Genomic DNA, 25176 nt, shown 5'->3' with positions numbered 1-25176 from the left:
AAACATAATATTTTCTTCTCTAAGTTTTTTGCTCTAAACTAATAAATGACTCATTATACAACTATCCGCACCGTCGCTCCTGCCTTGGTTGCTTTCACCTTCCTCGACCACCCGGGGGGACAGAGGCTCAACGCAGGAGCTGCCCCCTGGTGGTCGATGTGCTCCTACAGGGGGAGTGCCGCTCAGCCAGAAGCCCTGAATCAGGCTCACGGCTGGCGAGTGCAGTGGCGTTGGTGGGAGCCCTCACACCTCTGCAGCAGTGCAAAGGATGTCCGACTGCCAGCTTAGGCCTATTCCCTGTTGGGAGTGGGCATAAGCCGGCAATCAGACATCCCCCGAGGAGTCCTTAGTGCTGCCATGGAGGCAGGAGAGGCTCCCACCACCCCTGCTGTGTTCCCCAGCCGTGAGCCCAGCTTCTGGCTGAGCGGCACTCCCCCTGTGGGAGCGCATTGACCACCAGGGGGCAGCTCCTGCATTGAGCATCTGCCCTCTGGTGGTCAGTGCGCATCATAGCAACCAGTCGTTCTGTCATTTGGTCTATTTGCATATTAGCCTTTTATTATATAGGAAGGTTTAAAGAAAGAGGAGAGCATTTAGTTGCATAGGAAATCCACTTAAGCCCCTTCCAGTTTTAACATTCTATAATTTTAATATTGTGGTTCATGTGTGTTTTATATTTCCCCCGTATTAAAAATATAGTTAGAGTAATTAAATGTTATAAAAGTAATAAAATTTATTTTGTTTATTTTTAATTTAGCACATTTAATGTTAATACCTTTTATCTTTACTTGTTTTTTGTAGTGTGTCTTCTAATCTGATAAAGTCTTCCATGAAAACTTCGTTTAAAAAAATAAGTAATGCCATCTGTTTTCCTAAAAGACTGAAATGGGGGCTACCATTTCCAGGTAAGGATTCAATTTTGTATCTTTGATTACTTACATTATTTTTCCAGAAGTAAAATATAAAAGGAAACTGTGAATATTGGTTAGATTCTAAATCTTTTAGTTTATTTGGGGTGGGAGCTGGGGGATACTAGGTCTTGTTTTAAGACAGTTTAGGATTAGTTTACCACAGAGTTAACAGAGCTTCATGAAAGAGAGGAGGGGCTAGTAATGTTGAAAACTTTTTAGAGAGGTTAATTGAAAACTAAAGAAACTGTTTTGAATTTGGCAGTTAAAAGGTCATTCATTGCTGGCTCTAGCAGGGCCCATTTCAGGACAGTGTTTGTGGCTAAAAGTAAGCTAGCAGTGGAGTAAAGAATAAGGAGGTGATAAAGTGAATATTTCAGCTCTTAATTCATTTACTAAACCATCATGTAGTATGTACTTAGGATGCAGTAATCATTTAACTAAAATTAGAGTTAGTGTGATCATATATATCCTGGTTTAAGGCTCTTGTAGATCAAGTAATGCCCAACTATTTTTTCCAACTTTGAAATATAATTGACACATAATACTATGTAATTACACAGCTATTTTTAATGCCATTTTTTACTCTCAAGTCTACTGATTTGGGTGATAAATAACGTGGTTATACTGTTAACACCCTCATTATTCTATTAACAATGATGGACATTCCCTACCTGATGTTGTTATCTTGCCTGCTAGTCTGAGCTTTTAGTCTAGCAGGCAAGTTAGGAGCTTAACAAATAGCTATGAAATTAATTGGTTAACGATAGCATTGATAAATGCTGAAGAAGTGAAATAATGACCACCCGAATGAGTAGTAGGAGTGAAAGTCATTGATCTGTGAATTCATTTTGCAGGGTAGATTTCATAGGTAGAATGGCAGGGAATATGGAAGAAAGAAGTCATATAAATGAATCCAAGATTTTGAGTTACAGTGGTTAGAAGTATGATGGTACCATGAACAGAAAAAGAAAAGTAAGGAAACTGTGAGGAAAGATTGGTATTAGAGGTTTAGAGGGTAGGACTGTAACATGATGAATTCTGTTAGACATATTTGTATTTTGGGGGTACAGGTAGAACTTTGAGAATTATCTCCTTACATGTGGATATATGAGATTGAAATTCAGGAAAAGATAAATTAAGGCATGAAGATACAGAATTAGGAGTAATTCACATGGCGTTAAAGCTGTGAAAGTAGATAATATTTCTAGTATCTTAGCAGAGAGCAGAGGAAAAAAAGGTGAAACACTGAACTTTAGAATGCCTGTTATAATGGGTGGCTGTTGTTAAAAAGAATCAGTAAAGGAAAAATAAAGGCATGAAGGAAACCATAATCATGCAGTGTTTTTTTCTCAAGCACAATAAAGAGTTTTAAGGAGGGGCTCTTCAGAAGGAAGAGATACTATAGAAAGATTAAGGATTTTAATACCCTAGAAGGGGCCATTGAATTTAATTATTAAGAGGTTATTGAACTGAGATAACAGATTGAGTAGACCAGGATGAATCATAAGAGTTTAAGTAAATGGTTTTACAAAATATACAGCTGGAAGAATAAAACAGAATGTGTTTCAAGGAATTTGTGCAGGATGTGAGACAGTGGTCATTTTGAGGAGTTAGCCACATAGGAAAATATATTTTTAGCTTTAGCACTTGGTATATTTTGTAAAAAGGAATGATCCATTAGAGCAGTGACGGTGAACCTTTTGAGCTCGGCGTGTCAGCATTTTGAAAAACCCTAACTTAACTCTAGTGCCGTGTCACATATAGAAATTTTTTGATATTTGCAACCATAGTAAAACAAAGACATATTTTTGATATTTATTTTATATATTTAAATGCCATTTAACAAAGAAAAATCAACCAAAAAAATGAGTTCGTGTGTCACCTCTGACACGCGTGTCATAGGTTTGCCATCACTGCATTAGAGCATGTAGAGTAGCTTAAAAATTAGAGCGATTAATTGCCCAGAGGAGGTAAGATGTTTTGAGATCAAGGACATGGGCAAAGAGCTTAACTTTTACCAAAGAGTACAACCTTTCTGCTTAGAAAGCAGACAAATGGAAGAGAGGGTGAATCAAGGAATTTTTAGGCAAAGAGAAAGAAAACTATAGTTTGTATCCTGCTTTTTAAATAAGCTGGGGCTTGAGGTTATCTACTAGGTTTATAATCAGTGGTGGGTTGGTATCCTGGGAGAGAAAATTGATTGGTTGCCTCCTGTGTGCGCCTCGACTTGAGACTGAACCCACAACCTTTTGGTGTATGGGATGATACTCCAGCCAACTGAGCCATTCAGCTATGATGACCATTTTAACAATTTTTAAGAGTACAGTTCACTGTTATTTAATACATTCATAATGTTGTGTAACTGTGACCACTCTCTTATCTCCAGAACTTTTTCATCATCCCAAACTGAAACTGTACCCATTAAACAAGGACATGGAGATTGCTCTCTCACCTCTAGTTCCAGATATCCAATATTCTACTTTCTATCTCTGTGAATTTGCCTATACTAGATATCTCATGTAAATAGAATCATACAGTATTTATCCTTTTGTGGCTGGTTTATTTCACTTAGCATAATGTCCTCAAGGTTCATCCATGTTGTAGCATGTGTCACAATGTTCTTTTTAAAAGTGGATCATACTCCATTGTGTATAAGCCACATTTTGTTGATCTGTTCATCCATCAATGGACATAAGGGTTACTTTTCACCTTTTGGCTATTGTTAATAATACTACCATGTATGTGGGTGTATAAATGTCTATTTGAGTCCCTGGTTTTATTTTTTATTTTTATTTTTATTTTTTTTAAATATTTTATTGATTTTTTACAGAGAGGAAGGGAGAGAGATAGCCAGAAACATCGATGAGAGAGAAACATCGATCAGCTGCCTCCTGCACATCTCCTACTGGGGATGTGCCCACAACCCAGGTACATGCCCCTGACCAGAATCGAACCCGGGACCCTTCAGTCCGCAAGCCGACGCTCTATCCACTGAGCCAAACCGGTTTCGGCGAGTCCCTGGTTTTAGTTCTTTTGGGTGTGTAGCCAGAAGTGGAATTACTGGATCATATGGTAATTTTATGTTTAAATTTTTGAGAAACCACTGTACTCTTTTACACATCAGTTGCATTATTTTACATTCCCAGCAGTAATACACAGGGTTGCCTTTGTCTGAATTTGGTTTACAGTGTATCTTTGCTTTTGGGCAGTAGAATGTTTTCAGTATATTTCCTTAAAAGAATGTTTATCATATATTGTTTTCTAGTAGTTTTGGAAGTAACACAAATCCTCATACTCTACCATGAAGTTAGAACTGGTTAAGAAAGTTGTCTTCTATTAGTGAGAAATCCTGACAGGAATTAAAATTCTGGGCCTTAAAAAGAATGCATTTCCAGGAACTTGTGGTTACTATGTCTGTGTAACTTGGCTATGAAGTGTAAATATACTGAAATATACTAAGTACTTTCAATAGCCTCAGGAGAACGCTGCCGATGAAATAGGCAAGTAAGGCAAAGATTATTTTTCTCAGTCAGAACCAGAGTCAAGAAGCATATGAGAACTGGACGGCTTAGTGGCAATATTGAGAGAGGTTGTTTTCATTTCTAGATAGAATAACTGATTGCTCATGATTGGATAAAAGGATTAAATGATTTTTTTTTCTTTCTCAAAGAATATACGTGTTAATCTCTGAGATTGGAAATTTTAAAAGTAGTTGGAGGAATTTTATCTTCCTGTTGATTGACACATTATTTATATAACAGGTGGGGAAGACATTCCTTGTTCAGTTGGAAAATAGACCAATAAAAGTTATTAAGGGAAAAAATGTTGGTGGGATTACAGCCCCTGCAGAGAGGTTTTTGAAACTTTGTACCTTGTTGCAATTGTCATTAAGATTTGGAAAATTTGAAGTAAATCATAGTCATTGTCTTCAATATTGTATAATTATGTTTTCCCTTGGTACGTGGTGTTTTAATTTGAAAAAGTTTGCTTGAAGCTTCTTATCATGTTATATGAACAGAATGAATAAACGGAGTGGTTTATACTTGCCTTCCAGTTTTTACCAGTTCTTCCTCCTCCAGTTCTTTCTTTGCCCCAGGGTTCTTTTTCTTTAATTGCATTGGATGTTTATGCAGTTAGAAAAAATGTTCATAAAGATTATATTGTTGAGTGCCTACTGTTTCTGGTCCTTTGATAAATAACATGCTTTTTGCTTTACTCAGAAAATAACTGTGGTCAGATTGTCATATAGTCTGCCATACACAGTAAGGATATTGTGAAAGAAATTCTGACTATCTGTGTAGCATGACCTTTCAAAATTGTTTTCTTTGCTGCAAGCATCTCATTTAGCCTTTTGACTGTCACATGACAGAGGAAGTAGTATATAAAGGACAACATAAATGGCTGCCTTGTTGATCTCAATACAGTTTTCCAATATACGAGCATGCTAAACAGTCACATATGTTATTAAATATTGTTGTTTTATTTAGGTGGAGGATTAACTAGCTTTATGCATAATGCAGAGTATATTTTAAGTTTACATTTATAATATTTAAAATTTAAATAGAAAAACATTTATGTTACTTTGAAAAAGGATCTAGATTTTTACTCAAAATATTAAGAATTGTTCGTGAATAGAGATTCATTACATATAGCCATGAGTACAAATCCACCTTTTTTGTGGACAAAGATTTTAAAGCAGTTTTGGATGTGTCTTTCTGGTGTTCCTGAGCAGTCAAGAGAGGCTTCTATAAAACTATGAAGGGACCTGGGGAACATGAGTAAGCACCAGCCTGATTTTAAACTTTGATCTTATTTTTCACTAGTAATATAGCTCTATTGTTTACCTGTTTAAATAGTTACTGAGGACTTGTATCAGGCACTGTGTGGAGCCCCAGAGATGAAAAAGCCTGTCCCTGTCATTCAGGAACACACTATCCAGATATCAGCAAGGGTGGCAGAAATAGAGTTAGCAGGATCACAACTCCTTGCTGTTGCTGCTAATGTCACTTCCCTTAGAGAAGGCAGGGGTAAAGGTTATAAGGCAGTGGTTCTCAACCCTCCTAATGCTGCGACCCTTTAATACAGTTCCTCATGTTGTGGTGACCCCCAACCATAAAATTATTTTCATTGCTACTTCATAACTGGAATTTTGCTACTGTAAACAATATGTAATTATATATGTGTTTTCCGATGGTCTTAGGCGACCCCTGTGAAAGGGTCATTTGACCTCCAAAGGGGTCGCGACCCACAGGTTGAGAACCACTGTTATAAGGAGAAGCAGTAAGGGCCTGAGGATAGTCAGGATTCTGAGGTGAGAATAGTGCTGGCAGGTGACAGTAGAAATCTGGAGCTTGAATTTGATTGTCACCTACGCTGAGGTCATAGCAGAGGAAAATGGAAATGGATTCCCATCAAATGGATTTTCCATGCCAGGTGCTGTTTAGGGCCTTTACACATATTATTGCTCTTAATCCATTTTATAAAGTTGTGAAATGTAGCATATATACAGAAGAACACATGAAAACTCAAATTTATAATTTAAAGAGTAAAAAATAAAACATGTATGTAACAGCTTAGCTAACTTATGTGCCTTCCTCTATCATATTTCCCTCCTCCCAAAGATACACTTTGCTGAATTGTTTAGTTCCTTGCTTTTCTTTATAACTTTATCACCTACATTTATATCTCTGAACAATATTTAACTTTGTATTTATATTTGAGAAATGAAATCACATTATTTGTTTCTCTTAACATTGTATGGTTCATTTGTAGTGATGTGTCTAGCTGTATTTTGTTAATTTTCCATATTATAAAATATTCAATACAACATATTGATCATTCTATTAATGTACATTTAGGTTATGTCTAGTTTTTGGGTATTATGAAAAATTCCACATTGAATATTTATGTACGTGTGACATTTTTGGATAAGGATTTTCCTAGTATATAAACCTAATAATGGAATTTTTGATGCCAGATTCTTTGCAAGAGGTTGGATTGGTTTGTTCTCCCACCAGCAGTGATCTATGAAATGTCATAGCATTATGGTTTTAATTTACATTTCCTTGGTGACTGGCTAATGACATTGAACTTTTTTGTTCCCATATGTTTCTGGGGTTTTTTTTGGGCTCCTCTGAAGTTTCTGTTTAATTATTTTGTCCATTTTTCTATTGGGATTTTGTTCTTTACATATTAATTTTTTCACTGTAATTTATAAAAATTATTTGATCAATTTTTATTTACCTGTTTGACATCTTCATTGAATCTCTTCTTGTTCTTTTGCAATAAGAGCAACCTTTTATATGGCCTACCAGAATCTGGAGCTAGCCAGCCTCTCCAATACCATTCTCCGTTTTCTGCCTTTCTGTGTGTTTTTTTTGTGTGTGTGTGTGTTTTTTTTTAGGTCTTGGCATATGTTCTTTCTCCTTTTGCCTAGAATTTCTTCTCTTCAAATCTGTGCTAAAATTCTGCTTTTCTAGGAAGTTACTCTTGGCTTTACCTGCCTCAAATTCACATACTTTGTACATCTACACTTATTTCTGAGAAAGATAGTAATTCTAGTTAGATGACTGGTTAGGAGCAGAAAGAGAGTAGTCAATATATTCATTTCTGCCAGTGAGTTAAAAAATGCATTGTGCAAGTGATAAACAAGGGTGAAAGCTGTTGAGTTGAAATAGGAGAGAATGATCTGCTAGTGTCATAATGGTACTCTCATTATGATGTTCCCTCACTTCTCTTCATGATTCTGTTTTCTGTTTGGATGAAGAAGGGTGATAAGGAAAATACAGTGATAGAGTAAACCAGTCAATGGACTGAATATGACTGAGGAGGATATGTGGGATTTACTTATTTATTCATTCATTCATTCATTCATTTTTAAAGGAATGAATTTCCTTTTAAATCTATTTCTGTTAATTTCAGAGAGAAAGGGAGAGAGAGAGAGAGAGAGAAACATCAATGATGAGAGAGGATCATTGATCGGCTGCCTCCTGCACACCCCCTACTGGGGATTAAACCCACAACCTGGGCATGTGCCCTGACGTGGAATCAAACCGTGACTTCCTGGTTCCCAGGTCAATGCTTAACCACTGAGCAAGGCTGGGCGATACAGGGGTTTTAATCATGGCCTTGCAGCTACCTAAACCGGCGATTTTCAACCTTTTTCATCTCATGTCACACATAAACTAATTATTAAAATTCTGCAGCACACCAAAAATGTTGTTTTGCTGATCTGCCATAATATAGGTATAATTTTGATTGATTTGCAAAAATATATAATAATACTAATTACCTACCCTTTTTGCTCCAGTGTGACTTAAAAAAAACACAACACAACAGGTGCCTATATTTGTATATAAGAATTTCTGGTACCAAGAATTACCCAATCAGACACAACCTTATTGTGTGATGTGATCAGTAAGATACCATTCTATTATATGACTTACATATTTATGGTTTAAAACAGGGCATTCATACTTGTCAGCTATTGTGTTGGCTGTTGTCTTTTTTTTTTTTTTCTCTTTTGACAATCTAGGGGAAAAGAGGTCAGTGCCCCTGACTAAATAGTCAGGTATTGCATGTTTTAAAAATTCTTGCGGCACACCAGTTGAAAATGCTGATCTAAACTATGTATTTGACTAAATTTAGTGAAGTCCAAATTGCTATAGAAGACTGAAAATAATGGCTCAGACACAGTAGATGTTTATTTTTTACTCCTGGAAGAGTCTAAAGTGTATTGTCCTCTTTGGTGGGTGGATTCTCTTCTGGGTGATTTCTTCTGTCTTATGACTTTCATTCTCTATGACCAGTGGAAAAGAAAAGAGAAGATATAGGCAGCACACTAACTTTTAAAATACCTCACCTGAAGTGGCATTTCCTTTCAGCATGCCATTGGAGAACTCTTAGTACATGACTATTTCTTACTGTTCAGCCTCCAGTCCCATGAGCATGTATATCCCCTCTCTGAGGTCATCACTATTATAGTTTTGTGAATTTTTGTTATTCTTGCTTGCCTTTCATACCTTTACACACATGTTATTAAGCAATAATAGTTTTGTATTTTTAATATACATAAACTACTTACGTTATGGTGTTTTGCTTTTTTCTAGAGGAGGTTAGAATATCTAGTCTGCCAAGTGCAGAGCCCCAATTCCATACTGTGGCAGGAGAAAAGCAGTCTCTTTCACAGTGGCCCTGGTAATCTTTTATTTTTGTAGATCTCATAAAATAAGGTATCTATACTCAAGAAGATTTATAATATAATACATATCCTTCTTTCTTAGAGATTAAATTTAAAAGGCACAAGGAAAGTGTTTCCATTGTGTCTCCATTCACCTTGTTCAATGCAATTTTGAAGGAATATGAGATGCTAAAGCTTTTTCATCACTATTGGCTCCTTGTTATCACAACTAGGCTACTCATAGTTTTAGCTTTATCTAGGCCCTGGGTACCAACTCTACCATGAATGGAAGCTTATTATGTGAGGTGATGTAATTCTGATGTTATGTGTTTGTACAAAGTAGTAGGCAAATGTGTTAGTTTTTAAATGCTAAATTAAGAACCTGTTTAAATAGTCTATATTTTCAGATTATTAAATATATTTATAAACATGTAATTAAGGAAGCTGACTAGAGCTTGCATCAGTTTATTTATAAATTTGGACTGTAAGTTTCAGCAGTTACGATTTAAAGGAAACTACTTTGATAGTTGTTTTTTTAACTGAAGTTTGACAGATCAAAGTTGGGTAATGTAAGTTTCATTTTTATACTGTATATTGAACTAAAAAACAAAAAGTTGAACAGTTGGTGGTTGCCAGAGGTAGGGGGTTAGAGGTTGGCAAAATGGATGCAAGGGGTCAAAACGTACAAACTTTGATTATACATAAGCCATGGGGATGTAATACTATACAACATGGTGACCATAGTTAATAATACTATCTTGTATGTTTGGAAGTTGTTAAGAGAGTAGGTCTTAAAAGTTTTCATCAGAAGGAAAAATCATGCTGCTTTAAAAATAATGGATTTGAGGTTTGAGGTTTTTTTTTAACTAATGTGATATATTAAATGTTGTAAATTAAATATAGGACATTATCCAGAAGCTGAATTTGAAGCATAAATAAATGAAGATATCAGATCTTTTGGGAACCTAGGCATAGTGAACTCCTGTGATGAATTATTACTAGTACTAGGGGCCCAGTGCACGAATTCGTGCACCTTGAAAGGAACTGTGGGCCACGAGGCTGCGGTAGGCACAGGGGCAGGTCTCGGCCCATCCTCCGGGCCCCCGCTTGGCCCCTCCTGCCCCCCCCCCCCCCCCGGTTCCCTGTCTGCCGGAAGCCCCGCTCCTCCAGCCCCCGCTCCCATGTGCTGACAGCACCAGCTCTGCTCGCACCTGCTGAAGGCATGGCGCGATTGGGGCCGGCACCAGTAGCGGGTGCAAGTGGGGCTATTGCTGGCAGCGAGTGCGAGAGGTGACTGCTGGCCCCAATCTCCCCTCAGGAGCAGGGGGAGGTGGAGAAGCCCTGAGGGGCGATTGAGGCCAGCAGCCGCTGCTCGTACCCACTGCTGGTGCCGAGTGATCAGGGCTGGCGCCGGGCACCGGCAGTGGGTGCGAGCGGCGGCTCCAGCACTGGCAGCGGGTGCAAGCAGGCCGGCACCGGCAGCAGGTGGGGGCAGCGGGTGGGAGCAAAGAATTTTCAGTAACCACCAGAGGCTCACCTTGATGACAACGATCAGCGCCCCCACCTTGGTCTGGGCGCCCCCACTCACCTTGCTCCACCATCCCACCGCGGCTGACGCCCACCATGTTCTGTGCACGCTCCCTGGTGGTCAGCGCACATCATAGCAACTGGTTGTTCGGTGGTTCCGCTGTTCAGTTGTTCCGCTGTTCGGTCTATTTGCATATTAGCCTTTTATTATTTAGGATATCCCAAACCAGTGATTTTCAACGGGTATGCTACAAGAATTTTTAATACATATGATACCTATTTAGTCAGGAGCACTGACCTCTTTTCCCCTGGATTGTCAAATTAAAAAAAATGACAACAGCCAATACAACAATAGCTGACCAATGTGAATGCCCTGTTTTGAGCCATAAATGTATAGGTCATATAATAGAGTTGCATCTTATTGGTCATATTGCATAATAAAGTTGCATGTGATTGACTAATACTTGATACTAAAAATTCTTATGAACAGTATAGGCACCTGATTTTGTTAAAATTCACTTTGGAGCAAAAAGGGTAGGTAATTACTAATATGTGTGTGTGTGTGTGTATTTTAAATCATTCAAAATTATACCTATTTTTTGGGTCAGATCAGCAAAATATATGTTTTTTGCAGAGTTTTGGTAGTTAGTTTATGTGTGCCATGAGATGAAAAAGGTTGAAAATTGCTGTTCCAAATCATGTAACTCCCAGTACTTATTCTGTTGTGCACTGGTCCTCGTGGTCGGCAGGAGCAGTTAGGCAATGAGGGGGATTTCATGGCAGCAATACTGTGGTGCTACCTCACCTTTAAGGTCAGGTCTCCTGATCCCTAGACACTATTTTCCAAACCTCTTTCTGAAATTCCCAATATTTCATCCTCATCTCTTGTGGTTGAGGCTCTGTGGGGGTTGAGGTGGAAAATACTATAACTGGTCCTATAAGCCTTCACTATCTTTCTCTGTTTTATTCCCCCCAGCAGTCTAAGAAGGAGCATCATCCAAATAAACAGAACAGTCGTACTTCCCACTTGTCTTTCTCAGCTGACCTAAGTGCTGTGGTGCAGGATGGGCTTCAAAGGGCTCCATGTTTTATTTTTATAATCCCATCTTTCCCAAACTACGGTGTGATATGGTATCTTAAACAGCGTGAGTTCTTAATAAATATTTATTGACTTGAAGTCTAATAATTTTTCTTCCTTTCTCTCTTAATCAAGTACTAGCACTGAGATGACACTATCAGCCAGCCTCTCTTGACTTACTGGGTCCTCTAGAGAGAATAGGCAGTGAAAGAAGAGTTGGCACCAGGGACAACTTTCCCTACTTTTTGTTGTTGTTAAATTTTCAGTTTATGTCAGTAGTGAAGGGATAATAAAAACTACACACAGAAGCATTTGTCATTTATGGCTGGATAGCTTAGGAGGAACATTGGTCTCCAAGTAAAAGCTATAAAACAAACAAATACTTGCATAGACCAACTTAAACCAGCATGCAAAGGAGTAATCCTGAAATGGCTTGGGAGAAATGTCAGCTTTTTGGGATGCTCTGTTAATTTTTATGTATTATAACTTATTTTGAACATGACAGCAGACAGAAATAACTAAAAGGTTCAGAGTCTGGAATAGTGCTTTTTCTACAGCTGTAAGCTATTTAAAATTCTTCTCGTGTTACTGTTTGCCATCCAGATGGCTTTCTGGCACTGGTTCAGTTCCTGGATGTGAAGGCTGCTGGTTATTTACTCACCAGTATCACCACACTTTTGTACAATTTGACTCATGACTCACAGTGCTTACATGTGGGTACCCTTTGCTATACAGTCATTCCTGATTGTCATAATGTCACTTGTTAGAGAAATGTTCCAGAATTGATCGGACACCAGTTCCAAATGAAGATTTGTTGACATTCAAGAGAACACTCTGGTTAGTCTGTTGGATCCATTGCCACTGGAGTGAGAAACAGAAACAGTCATCCAGACAATGAAACTTTTGTCTGAAATATTTATGTGCATGATAGATGCAAAAGTGTATCCAATAAGCCAGAATTATTTGCTTCACTTTTTTACTATTAACTAAAGTGATTAAAATGCAAAAAGGGCTTACCACAGAAATCAGTATTGTGGTGAGAGGCTAGGGAGGGGGAGGAGGTTGCTATTTAAAAGGAACACCCTGAAGATGCAGATAGTGTTGTATTTCTTTCTTTTTTTAAAAAAAAAAAATCCTCACCCAAGGATATGTTTTGATTGATTTTAGAGAGAGAGGAAGGGGGAGAAATATCAATTGGTTGCCCCAACTAGGGATTGAACCCGCAACCTAGGCATGTGCCTGACTGGGAATCAAACCCGAAACCTTTTGGTGTATGGGACGACACTCCAACCAACTGAGCCACCCAGCCAGGGCAGTGTTGTATTTCTTGACCTGGACTGTGGTTTGCTTTATAATAGGTGTTGCTTTTCAATAATTGGTTTGGTACTTTTTAATTTATGTGTTATTTTAAACAATAAAAATGTTTAAAAATAGAGAATACTTGCCTAATATGTAGGTCACATACTTTGTAATAGATGTTAGTAGTAAATTTTTATCTATTTAGGAAAATATCAACTTTTGCCCTAAAATATGGTTATAGTCAAATAGTTATTGAAATAGGCTTAACAGTTAGTTCCCCTTTTCACAATACTACTCATTTGGGCTTCAGGAAGAGAAGGGATAGGTTGAGGAGAGAATATAGTGGGGATGAAATATATCTTTCTTAGAAATATATACCCCGTTAGAATAATCATCCTTTTTTGTTGTTGGTAAGCAAGACGAAAGAAAATTAGAACACTAAAAAAATTGATTAGCATTAATTAATAAAAAGTTAAATATTCTAACTCAAGTTAATGTAAGTAATTTAAAATAGAATATTTTATAACACCAAAGAAATACAAAGGATTGTTAGAATATATTATGAACAACTATATGCCAACAAATTGGACATTCTGGATGAAATGGATAATTTAAATTTATATATACAAACTTCCAAAACTAAATCAGAAAGAGTCAGAGAATCTGAATAGATAGATTACAACTAGTGAAATTGAAGCAGTAATAAAAAACTCCCAACAAACAAAAGTCCTGGACTGGATAGCTTTATAGGTGAATTTTTTCCAAACATTCAAAGAACTAACAGCAGTCTTTCTCAAACTATTCAAAAAAATTCAAGAAGAGGGAAGACTCTCAAGCTAATTTTATAAGGCCAGCATTATCCTAATTCCAAAACCAGATAAAGACATGACAAAGAAAGAAAATTTAGGTTAATATCCCTTATGAACATAGATGCTGAAATCCTCAGCAAAGTATTAGCAAACCGAATCCAGCAACACATTGAAAAGATCATACACCATGATCAAGTGGGATTTATTCCAGGGATACAGGGTTGGTGCAGTATTTGCAAAACAATAAACGTGATATATCACATAAAGAAAATGAAGAATAAAGACCACATGATCATATCCATAGATGCAGAAAAAGCATTTGATAAAATCCAATACCCATTTATGATAAAAACTCTGAGCAAAGTGGGAATAGAGGGAACATACCTCAGCCTAAAAAAGGCCATATACCAGTATGACAAGCCCACAGCCAACATCATACTCAGTAGGCAAAAACTACAAGTGTTCCCCTTTAGATCAGGAATAAGTGTCTTTTAGAAATTTGTGTGCTTTATTTGATCACAATGAAAATTATTTTCAAAGCAAATATTCTTTAAGATACCAAATTATTCAGTTTATTTGCATAGAATATTTTAACATATTGAAAGTTACAAAGCCTGAGATAAGCAAACAACAGGTCAATAACTCAGAATTCTAACATTTTTACATATCATTCATTACGAAATGCAAAAAGACCATTAATGTTTAAGTGGAATGATCTCTAACCTATAAATTATACTATGACCAAGCACTTATAGAAACACAGATTCCATTAAATATTTTAAAAATTTGAATTTACAAGTAATTAGAGAAATGCAAATTAACTCAAGAACTCGATTACAATCCTGTTAATGGATGCTATATACAACTATTAAGGTAGTGGGAATACAAATTGGTAAAACTTATCTATAAAGAACTTTAAAGAATTTTATACCAGTGATTCTAAACCCTGTTAGACCAAAAGCCCCTTTTTAATGGTATGTTTTGTAACACTTGTTGGTGCAAAGCTGACACCAGAATTTGCCAAGAGGAACTTTAAGCTGATTGCCCTTTCAGTAGACAGTGTTGACCATCATCTAGCCTGGAGCGAGGATATCAGTGCTTAAAACTGCGAAGAGCCCACGGAAAAGTTACCTTTTCCCGTCATTGATGATAGGAACCGGGACCTCGCTATCCTGTTGGGCATGCTGGACCCAGCAGAGAAGGACAAAAAGGGCATGCCCGTGATGGCACGCCTGGTGTTTGTTTTTGGTCCTGATAAGAAGCAGAAGCTACCTTCACCCAGCTACCACTGGCAGGAACTTTGAAGAGATTCTCGGAGTAGTTATCTCTCTCCAACTGACTGCAGAAAAGAGGGTTGCCATCCCAGGTGATTGGAAAGTTGGAGAGAGCGTGATGGTCCTTCCCAGCCATCCTGAAGCGGAAGCCAAGAAACCTTTTCCTAAAGGATTCTTCACCACAGAGCTCCCATTTGGCAAGAAATACCTGGGCTACACGCTCCACCTGTAGGTCTCCTCCAGGAGCTGGTGCTAGGGATGCTCACTTGGCACAGTGAGCTAGAGGGTGCCAGCTGTCAAGTGTCCTACAGCGATGCCATAAAAACATCCTGCTGTAATCACAGCAGGATGTACTATTGGCTTATTAAATGAAAATGGCATTAAAAAAATAACTCTAACCTGAGCCTTTCATTTGGATTCGTCAGTGTCCTGAAAAGGAAACTTTTAAAAATGTATAAGCTGTATGCTATCATTAATGAAACTTTGAAAAAAGGAAATATTTATTCATAGTTAATTTCAAACTATATTAATATATTTTCTTGCACCCTTGTATGCATTAGGTTGTGCTCATGGTTTTTTCCTCTTTTTGCACTAAACAGAATTCTCATTATACTTTTGTACGGTTTTATATTTTTCTGTTTTCATATCATTTATAAACACTTTTATAGTATTGCACACACTTGACAAGCCAGTTTAAATGGCTACTTAATATGCCACCAAATGGGTATATCATTGTTTAATTATTGCTTCATGTCTGGACAGTTTGTTTGTAAGTTTGTCATATTGCATATTTTGCTTTGTGTATGAAAATTTTTCTCTAATCAAGTTTTAAATATGTAAATTACAGAACTGGAATTACTGGATTAGTAGGTATGAAATATAAGGATATATTTTCTAAAAGCAACTTAGAGTGCCATCTTCTACTTGAGAGGATAAACTTATAATGTTTTAGCAATTATTCTTTAGTAATTTGTAGAATTACTTTAGAAATATTTCTTACATAGAATTATAATGATTTGGATCAAATAACTTTTTATAAAATGAAATTCTACACTAGCAGTTCTCAACCTGTGGGTCGTGATCCCTTTGGCGGTCGAACGACCCTTTCACAGGGGTCGCCTAAGACCATCCTGCATATCAGATATTTACATTATGATTCATAACAGTAGCAACATTACAGTTATGAAGTAGCAATGAAAATAATTTTATGGTTGGGTCACAACATGAGGAACTGTATTTAAAGGGCCAGAAGGTTGAGAGCCACTGTTCTACACTGTTCAGTTTTTCACTGCTCAGTATAATGTATACTTTACTGTTAACAAATCAACAATAAAGGCTGATTTGTTGTCTTTGAACAATGAGGACAGGAGGGCTGAAGTCCAGATGAATCAAAATCCCATCACTTAAGTTGCCTCTGATTGAAACCTCAAGGTTAAAAATATTAGTAAATGTAGTGCAGTGCATGTCGTCAGTGCCTGGCCCCTTTCAGTGCTAATGTTGAGAGGAAGGGAGAGAGAGAGATAGAAACATCAATGATGAGAGAGAATCATTGATTGGCTGCCTCCTGCACACCCCCTACTGGGGATGAGCCTGCAACCTGGACATAAGCCCTGACGAGGAATCTAACCGTGACCTCCTGGTTCATAGGTTGATGCTCAACCAGTGAGCCACAGTGGCCAGGCATAATGTTCTGTTCTTTTATGAACATGCACTTTTCTTCTAGGTATATCAGTTAACAGGAAAGAGAGAAATACTGGGTAAGCTCTATTGCATTTAATTTTTTAAAAATTCCCTTTCAGTCTCTGTTAAGATTTCTCCCACGATTTTCCAAAGTAGGTTTTGGTTGAACTTATTAATGTATGTAACAAGTTTATGTTGATTTCTGCTTGTCATTTAAACTTGAAGTAAAATCCAATGGCTCTGGTGGCACTTGCCAGGGAAGCTGAGAACATTTAAATGCTTTCCTCTCTTTCTGCCAATGAACAATTCACAGGATATGGGTTTGTAATTACAGCCTAAGGGTTTAGTTGGCTAATTGTCACTGTGAAGTTCCTGTGCCCTCTTATAGCTTCCTTAAAAAGTTTTCATAGTTGTTCAATGCTTGTCCTTGGCCTTTGATCATTTGTGTAGGTGCTCAAACAAAAGACTGATACAAGACTGAGAATCTTGCTGGGTTAGGTAACCCTGTGAAGAACATTTCCTTTAAAGAAAAAATGAAAAAATAAGGAAAAGAAATAAAGAATTTAAAAGTATGCTAATTACTTGGAAAAAAATTCTTTTGGTCCTGGCTGTGACTCTGTGTAATCCTAGATAATTTACTTAATTTCTCTGGGTCTTAGTTTCTTTCTTTTTTTTTTTTTTAAATATATTTTATTGATTTTTTACAGAGAGGAAGGGAGAGAGATAGAGAGTTAGAAACATCGATGAGAGAGAAACATCGATCAGCTGCCTCCTGCACATCTCCTACTGGGGATGTGCCCGCAACCCAGGTACATGCCCTTGACCGGAATCGAACCTGGGACCCTTCAATCCGCAGGCCGACGCTCTATCCACTGAGCCAAACCGGTTTTGGCTGGGTCTTAGTTTCTTATCTTTAAAATGGGAAAAGTCTGTAACTCCTTAACTCCTAAATCACCTATCTCCTCACCTGAAACTCTTTGTTACTTCACAGACTGAACTCTTGTGTGTGGTGTTTACTATAAAAGAAGGGTGGGTGACATAGGGAAGTACAAACTAGGATATCTTTTACTTTCAAATACGTAGCAATAATTTTATTTTATTCAGAATATCTCTACAAAAGATTATCTTCTAGCAATTGGCTTGTTACCTCATTTATTTTTTACTTAGCCTGTCTCTTACCCTTCAAGAATTAGCCCCAGACAACATGGATAAATACACAAAACACCATTGACTGACACATAGAAATGTATGCTAAGTTATGTTCCTTATACTGTTTTAAATACACACTTCAAGTAGGTCTAGATAAATTGTGCAAAGAGCCCATTCATTACTACTTTTAGATATAATAGGAATTGTCCTAGAGCTGTGGTTCTGCAAGTGGCCAGGGTGAACTTCCTTCATAAGATGCTTTGTTAATTTGTGGGAGGTGATTTTGTTGTGCTTGTTGTTGAATCGGTGATTGGGGGAGGTTCTACTATTTTGTAAGGGATAATTGGACATCCTACAATGCACAGGGCAGTTTTTGTTTTTTATTTTTTGGGTTTTTTTTTCCAGGGGAGTTTATCCTCGGGGGATGACCACCTGCTGGCTTAGGCCCGCTCCCCGGGGGATTGGGCGTAAGCTGGCTGTCAGACATCCCTCTGGCAGCCTGGGAGCCCTCAGGGGATGTCCACTTGCCAGCAGGGAGCAGGCCTAAGCTGCAGTCGGACATCCTTAGCGCTGCTGAGGAGGCGGGAGAGGCTCCCACCACCACCGCTGTACTGGCAGCCATCAGCCTGGCTTGTGGCTGAGCAGAGCTTCCCCTGTGGGAGCCCACTGACCACCAGGGGGCAGCTCCTGCATTGAGCGTCTGCCCCCTGGTGGTCAGTGTGTGTCATAGTGACCAGTCATTCCCAGTCATTCTGCTGTTGGGGTCAATTTGCATATTACCCTTTTATTATATAGGGTTTTATTTCAGAATTTTAAAGTATTTGTAAAATATTTGGTTAAAAAAAATATTGAATCCGACCTGTGTGGCTCAGTGGTTGAGAGTTGACCCATGAACCAGGAGGTCATGATTTGATTCCCAGTCAGGGCACATGCCTGGGTTGTGGGCTCAATCTCTGGTACGGGAGTGTACAGGAGCCAGCCAATCAATGATTCTGTCTCATCATTGATGTTTCTATTTCTCTCTCCCTCTTCCTTCCTCTCTCTCTGAAATTAATAAAAACACTTTAAAAAGAATATTGAATATGAGAGGATTAAAAACCATTTTTCTGCTATACCTGAAACTAATAAAAAATAAATTTCAGTATAAAAGCTAAGTGTCCGTTTGTCCAACCGGTAGCTATGACATGCACTGACCACCACGGGGCAGACAATGCAGAAGCTGCCATGACACGCACTGTCCATCTTATATAATAAAAGCCTAATATGCTAAGTGTCTGACCGATCATTCGACCATCCCACCAGTTGCTATGATGTGCACTGACCACCACAGGGCAGACGCTTCAACTGGTAGGTTAGCTTTCTGCTGGGGTACGACCGATTGGGATTGGGCGAGATGGGCCGGACATGCCCTGGAGCCCTTCCACAGTCCCTCCCCGGCCCTGATTGTGCACCAGGGGTACCGAATCTGTGCACCAGGCCTCTAGTTTAAAAATAAATGGCACCATGGACCTGGCATTGACATACCAATACTTGGCTTCCCCCAAGTGGAACACAGGCCCTGTCACCACCCCGGAGTGACACCCCACCAAATCACAGGCAACACTGCCAAGACACCCCCCTTCCCCCCCCCCCCCCCCAGTGCAAAATGTGGCCCCCAGCCCAGCCCAGCCCAGAAACAGTTGCTGTGGGTGCCAGGTAATGACATCACATAGCAACAGCCCAACTTCCTCTCCCTAGCGACTTCGTCAGCCAGAGAAACCCACTTTGCTTTATAGCCAGGTAGAAACATTTTACAGTTTAACCAAATGTTTGTGAAGTGCTTTCCCATGCCTCATCTCATTTGGTCCTCACAGAAGCCTTGGGTAGGTAGATAGGAGACTTGGTAGAATACTATTTTCTTTTCATTAACAAGATGCAAATAGCGATATTAAAATATTTCTTCTAATTAATTTCCCTTCAGTGTGCACAAATCCATGCACCAGAACACTAGTACAAAATAAGTTTCAATGTAAACTAATTTTTAAAATTTTTAAAGAAGAAAACGAAAAACCATTTTTCTAGATCAGTGATGGCGAACCTCTGACACACGTGTCAGAGGTGACACGCGAACTCATTTTTTTGGTTGATTTTTCTTTGTTAAATGGTACTTAAATATGTAAAATAAATATAAAAAATATAAGTCTTTGTTTTACTATGGTTGCAAATATCAAAAAATTTCTATATGTGACACGGCACCAGAGTTAAGTTAGGGTTTTTCAAAATGCTGACACGCCGAGCTCAAAAGGTTCGCCATCACTATTATAGATAGTGTTTAGCTTGAAGTACTTGAAAATTAGTCTAATAAAGTTGCTTTTGTTAAAGGGACACACAAGTACAACCTATATGTGAAGTTCAACCTATATGTGAATTATATACTAAATGTCTCCCTGGAGTGTTTACAAAGTCTGACAACCTTTAACTCAGTTATTAGTGTATTACTAATTTTAAAGTATTAAGGCAGAAATTTATATACCTGGGTATAGCCTTGTAATATTCCCTTTGAGAATTTACCCCTGGTTGACAAAAATATTTTTAGGTCTCTTATTTGAACAGTATTTCTTTACAAGCATCTTTAATATCTTGCTGAATCATCAGACTCATTCTAAATTGTTGACATTTTGAATGTGAGGATTTTGTCCTTGAAATTGAAGATAGGGGAATTGATTTTGGAGGTTGGTGTGGTGTTCCTTTAGTGAGCAAAGAGAGAACATGGTTAGCTATAAAGCTAAAGGATTAAACTTTCCTTTATGATGCATTTTGAGATGGTACAAAAAAATGCTTGATATTGCAACTCATTTTGGCAATTATTAATTGTGCCCTGACCAGGAATTGAACTTGCTACCTTCTGGTGAATGGGACAATGCTCTAACCAACTGAGCAACCTGGCCAGGGCCTAAACGCTTTTATTTTTATACAGTGGGGCCTTGACTTACGAGTGTCCCGACTAACGAGTTTTTTGAGATACCAGCTGTCTCTCGGCCGATTTTTTGCATTGAGTTGACAGAGTAAATTGAGTTAACGAGCTCGGTCTCGGAACGAATTAAACTCGTAAGTCAAGGCCCCACTGTATTCCCATCATTCCTCCTCCCTCCCCTTCAGCAACCACTAGTTTGTTCTCTATATGTATAGATATATTTCTGGGTTTTTTTGTTTGTTTGTTTTTGTTAATCTTCACCTGAGGATATTTTCCATTGATTTTTAGAAAGAGTGGAAGAGAGGGGGAAGGACAGAGAGAGAAACAGCAATGTGAGAGAAACACATTGATTGGTTGCTTTCCACATGCACCCTGACCAGGACTGGGATTGAGCCTGCAACCAAGGTACTTGCCCTAGACTGGCATTGAACCTGGGACCCTTCAGTCCTCGGACCTATGCTCTATCCACTGAGCCAAACCAGCTAGGGCTGTTTTGTTCATTCATTTTTTTTTAAAAGATTCCACATGTAAGTGAGATAATATGGTGTTTGTCTTTCTCTTCTGACTTACTTCATTTAGCTTAATACCCTCCAGGTCCACCTATGTTGTCGCAGTGGCAAGCTTTTCTTATTTCTGAATAATATTTTATTATTAATACACGATGTACATAATGATGCTCCAACCAACTGAGCCACCTGGTCAGGGCATGACCTCTAGTCTTTATTTGCCTGGTAGTTTGGCGAAGGTAGGTGGAGCCATGCAGAAGTTTCTGGAGCCTTGGGCACTAGTTTGCTTGCCTGGAGTAGCTCCAGGCAGGGAGGCCAAATGTGTGTTGTGACAGCATTTTGTTCATGCTTGTTCTCTGTGTTTAGAAGCAAAAGGCTTTAGGCAGTGTAGCTGGGAATGTGCTGTAATCATCTTGCAGGTAGGCCAAAGTACCAGAAGAGAACTCAGCCCACCATATCTCAGTGGAGGAGAACTAAACAGTGGGACTTGCTTGCTCCTCCACCCTAGAGAGTTCCTTCTGTATTCTGTCTTTCGTTTATTGTTCAGAAGCTATTCATTCAGCTCTTAGTTGTCTCGTAGGAGTACTTGCTCTCCATATACATGTATATTTGAATTTGTTCATTAAAGAGTGAGATTAATGTACTCCTATGCTGTGGCCATCTTGACCTCATAGTATTTATTTTTTTTAATTAATGGAAGTTCAGGAAGGTTCAGTGACTTACCAAAATTTACATAGAAGGTAGTTGGTATAGATAAGATGTAATAAAAATGTTTTACTATGAAAAATTATAAGCGTACACAAAAGCAGAGGAGTAATAGAATGTACTTATCACCCAACTTCAGCAAGTATCAACATTTTGCTTTTGTTTCATCTATCCCTCTCACTTTTTAAAAAACAGCTTTATTGAGGTATAGTCCTATATAATAAAAGGCTAATATGCAAATTGACTGAACAGCAGAATGACTGGTCGCTATGATGCACACTGACCACCAGAGGGCAGATGCTCAATGTAGGAGCTGCCCCCTGGTGGTTAGTGCACTCCCACAGGGGGACCACCACTCAGCCAGAAGCCGGGCTCATGGCTGGAGAGCGCAGTAGTGGTGGTAGGAGCTTCTTCTGCCTCCTTGGCAGCGCTAAGCCATCAGTCGGACATGCCTTGCAGGCTTCTGGACTGGGAGAGGGGGAAGGCCGGGCTGAGGGACCCCCCCACTGAGTGCATGAATTTCATGCACTGGGCCTCTAGTTAATATATAATAAAGTACACATATTTAAAGTACATAACTTGATATATATTTTTTAAATATATTTTTATTGATTTCAGAGAGGAAGGGAGAGGGGCAGAGAAATCGAAACATCAATGATGAGAGAGAATCATCAATCAGCTGTCTCTTGCACGCCCCCTACTAGGGATCGAGCCCGCAACCCCTGGCATGAGCCCTTGACCGGAATTGAACCCGGGACCTTCAGTCCGCAGGCCGATGCTCTATCCACTGAGCCAAACCAGCTAGGGCTAACTTTATATATTTTGATGCATGTATAGGACTTGCAAGCACAACACAATCAAGACAATGAACACAACATATCCATCACTCCCAAGAGTTTCCTTGTGTTCCTTTGTATTCTCCTTCTCCCTGCTTCTCCCACCCACTTCCCCACACAAGTTAATCTGTCACTATAGTTTAGTGTACATTTTCTGGAATTTTATGTAAATGGGATCATTGTGTATGTACTCTTTTTGTCAGGCTCCTTTCAGTCAGCATAATTCTTTTGAGATTCATCCATAATGCTGAATATATTAGTAGTGCTTTTTTTTTTGCTGTGTAGTATTCCATTGTATGAATAAGTCACAATTTTTTTATTCATTTATCTGTTGAAGGACATTTGAGTTATTTCCAATTTTTGGATAGTACAGGTAAGGCTTCTGTGAACAATTGTGTACAGTTTTTGAATATGTGTCTTCATTATTTCTATTTTTATTTTTTATATATATTTAGTAATGGGATAATAGATTATATAGTAGATATATGTTCAGAAACTGCCAACAGTGTATGAGAATTCTAGTTCCCTCTGAATCTTTTCCAACACTTGGTATGATTGGTCTTTTTTAATTTTAGTTTTTGGAATAAGTGTATATTGGTATCTTGTTTTTTACTTTGGATTGACTAATGATATTGAGCCCTTTTGCCATCTACATATCTGCTTTGATGAAGTGTCTGTTCAAATATTTTGCCAAAGTTTAAAAACTGAGGTGTTTGTTTTATTATTATTGTATGTTAAGAGTTCTTTATGTATTCTGTATATAAGCCCTTAATATGATTTGTAAGCATTTTCTCCCAGCCTGTGGCTTTTTTTGTTGTTTGTTTTTTTAAAATATATTTTTATTGATTTCAGAGAGGAAGTGAGAGGGAGAGAGAGAGAAACATCAATGATGAGAGAGAATTATTGATCTGCTGCCTCCTGCACGCCCCACACTGGGGGTCAAGCCCACAACCCAGGCATGTGCCCTGACAAGGAATTGAACTGTGACCTCCTGGTTCATAGGTCAATGCACTGAGCCACACTGGCCAGGCAGTCTTTTGATATTATGAACGATTGTATCTAATAAGGTCAGAAGTTTTCAATTTTGATGATGTTTATCAATTTTTCAAATTTATAAATTCATATCTAAGAAATCTTTGCTTAATCCAAGATCACAGGATTTTCTCTTGTTTTCTTCTTGAGGTTTTTGGTTTTGGAGTTTACATTTGGGCCTGTGGCCCCTTTTGAATTCATTTTTATTTTTGGCTTAAGATATGAATTGAGGTTCATTTTCTTAGTATATGGATGTTCAGTTATTCCTGCACCATTTGTTGAAAAGATTTTTTTTCATCAGCTTATTTTTATAACAAACTTTTTTGAAACCAGCTGTCCATTCCCTTTTGAAAAAATTGGAATAATTTAAAGCAAATGCCAATATAATGCTATTTACACCTACATGTATTGCCATTATGCATCTCTAGTGGATAAGGACTGATTTTTATAAATAAATATTCCAATATTATATGTCACAAACTTAACAGTATTTTCTCAATATCATCTAATATTCAATTCATATTTAAATTTTCTAGGTTGTTTGAAAGATAGTTTTTTATACAGGATTTGTTCACATCAACATTGAATTTGGTTATGTCTCCTAAGTATTCTTTTATTATTTTAACAGTCCTCCCACCAGCCTTTTCCTTCCTGTTATTAGTTTGCTTTCTTGTTATTGATTGTTTTATTGATGATCCAACATTTTGGACACTACTTTCTGATTGCTTCCTTGATTGTTTAACTTTCTCCTCTATTTTCCCTAGTTTCTGTAAACTGGTAGATATATCAAATCTGAGACTTCATTAGATTCAAGTACATTTTTTTAAAAGTCTTAAGTATACCATATAGGTCAGGGGTGGGCAAACTTTTTGACTCGAGGGCCACAATGGGTTCTTAAACTGGACCAGAGGGCCGGAACAAAAGCATGGATGGAGTGTTTGTGTGAACTAATATAAATTCAAAGTAAAAATCATTACATAAAAGGGTACGGTCTTTTTTTTTTTTTTTTTTAGTTTTATTCATTTCAAACGGGCCGGATCCGGCCCGCGGGCCGTAGTTTGCCCACGGCTGATATAGGTAGTAACTGTGTAGTACTTACTGCTGTAGTACAAGAGCCTACATGTCTGGATTATTCAGAGAGTTTAGGTGGTGTCAACCTGAATTGTGAAGTTCCACCTGGATTATTCAGTGAATTGTAAAGTTCCCTATTATCTTTTCACCTTATATTGTAAATTTCT

At 38.1% G+C, this 25176-nt stretch overlaps 1 protein-coding gene and 1 pseudogene across 2 annotated transcripts in view; both read left to right on the top strand.

The window, feature by feature from the left end:
- The window catches only part of PIK3CB (phosphatidylinositol-4,5-bisphosphate 3-kinase catalytic subunit beta), a 130027-nt gene that overhangs the window by 32486 nt on the left and 72365 nt on the right, over positions 1 to 25176 (top strand). For both annotated transcript variants that reach the window (XM_023749581.1, XM_023749583.1), the window contains exon 2: positions 802 to 905. The gene's annotated coding sequence lies outside the window, so the exon portion shown is untranslated. The remainder of the gene's footprint in view (positions 1 to 801; positions 906 to 25176) is intronic.
- LOC102442623 lies at positions 13861 to 15371 on the top strand (annotated as a pseudogene).

Source organism: Myotis lucifugus, unplaced genomic scaffold (genome assembly GCF_000147115.1).
Source record: "Myotis lucifugus unplaced genomic scaffold, Myoluc2.0 scaffold_8, whole genome shotgun sequence".
Classification (NCBI taxonomy): Eukaryota; Metazoa; Chordata; class Mammalia; order Chiroptera; family Vespertilionidae; genus Myotis; species Myotis lucifugus.
This window is presented reverse-complemented; position numbering and strand designations above follow the sequence as displayed.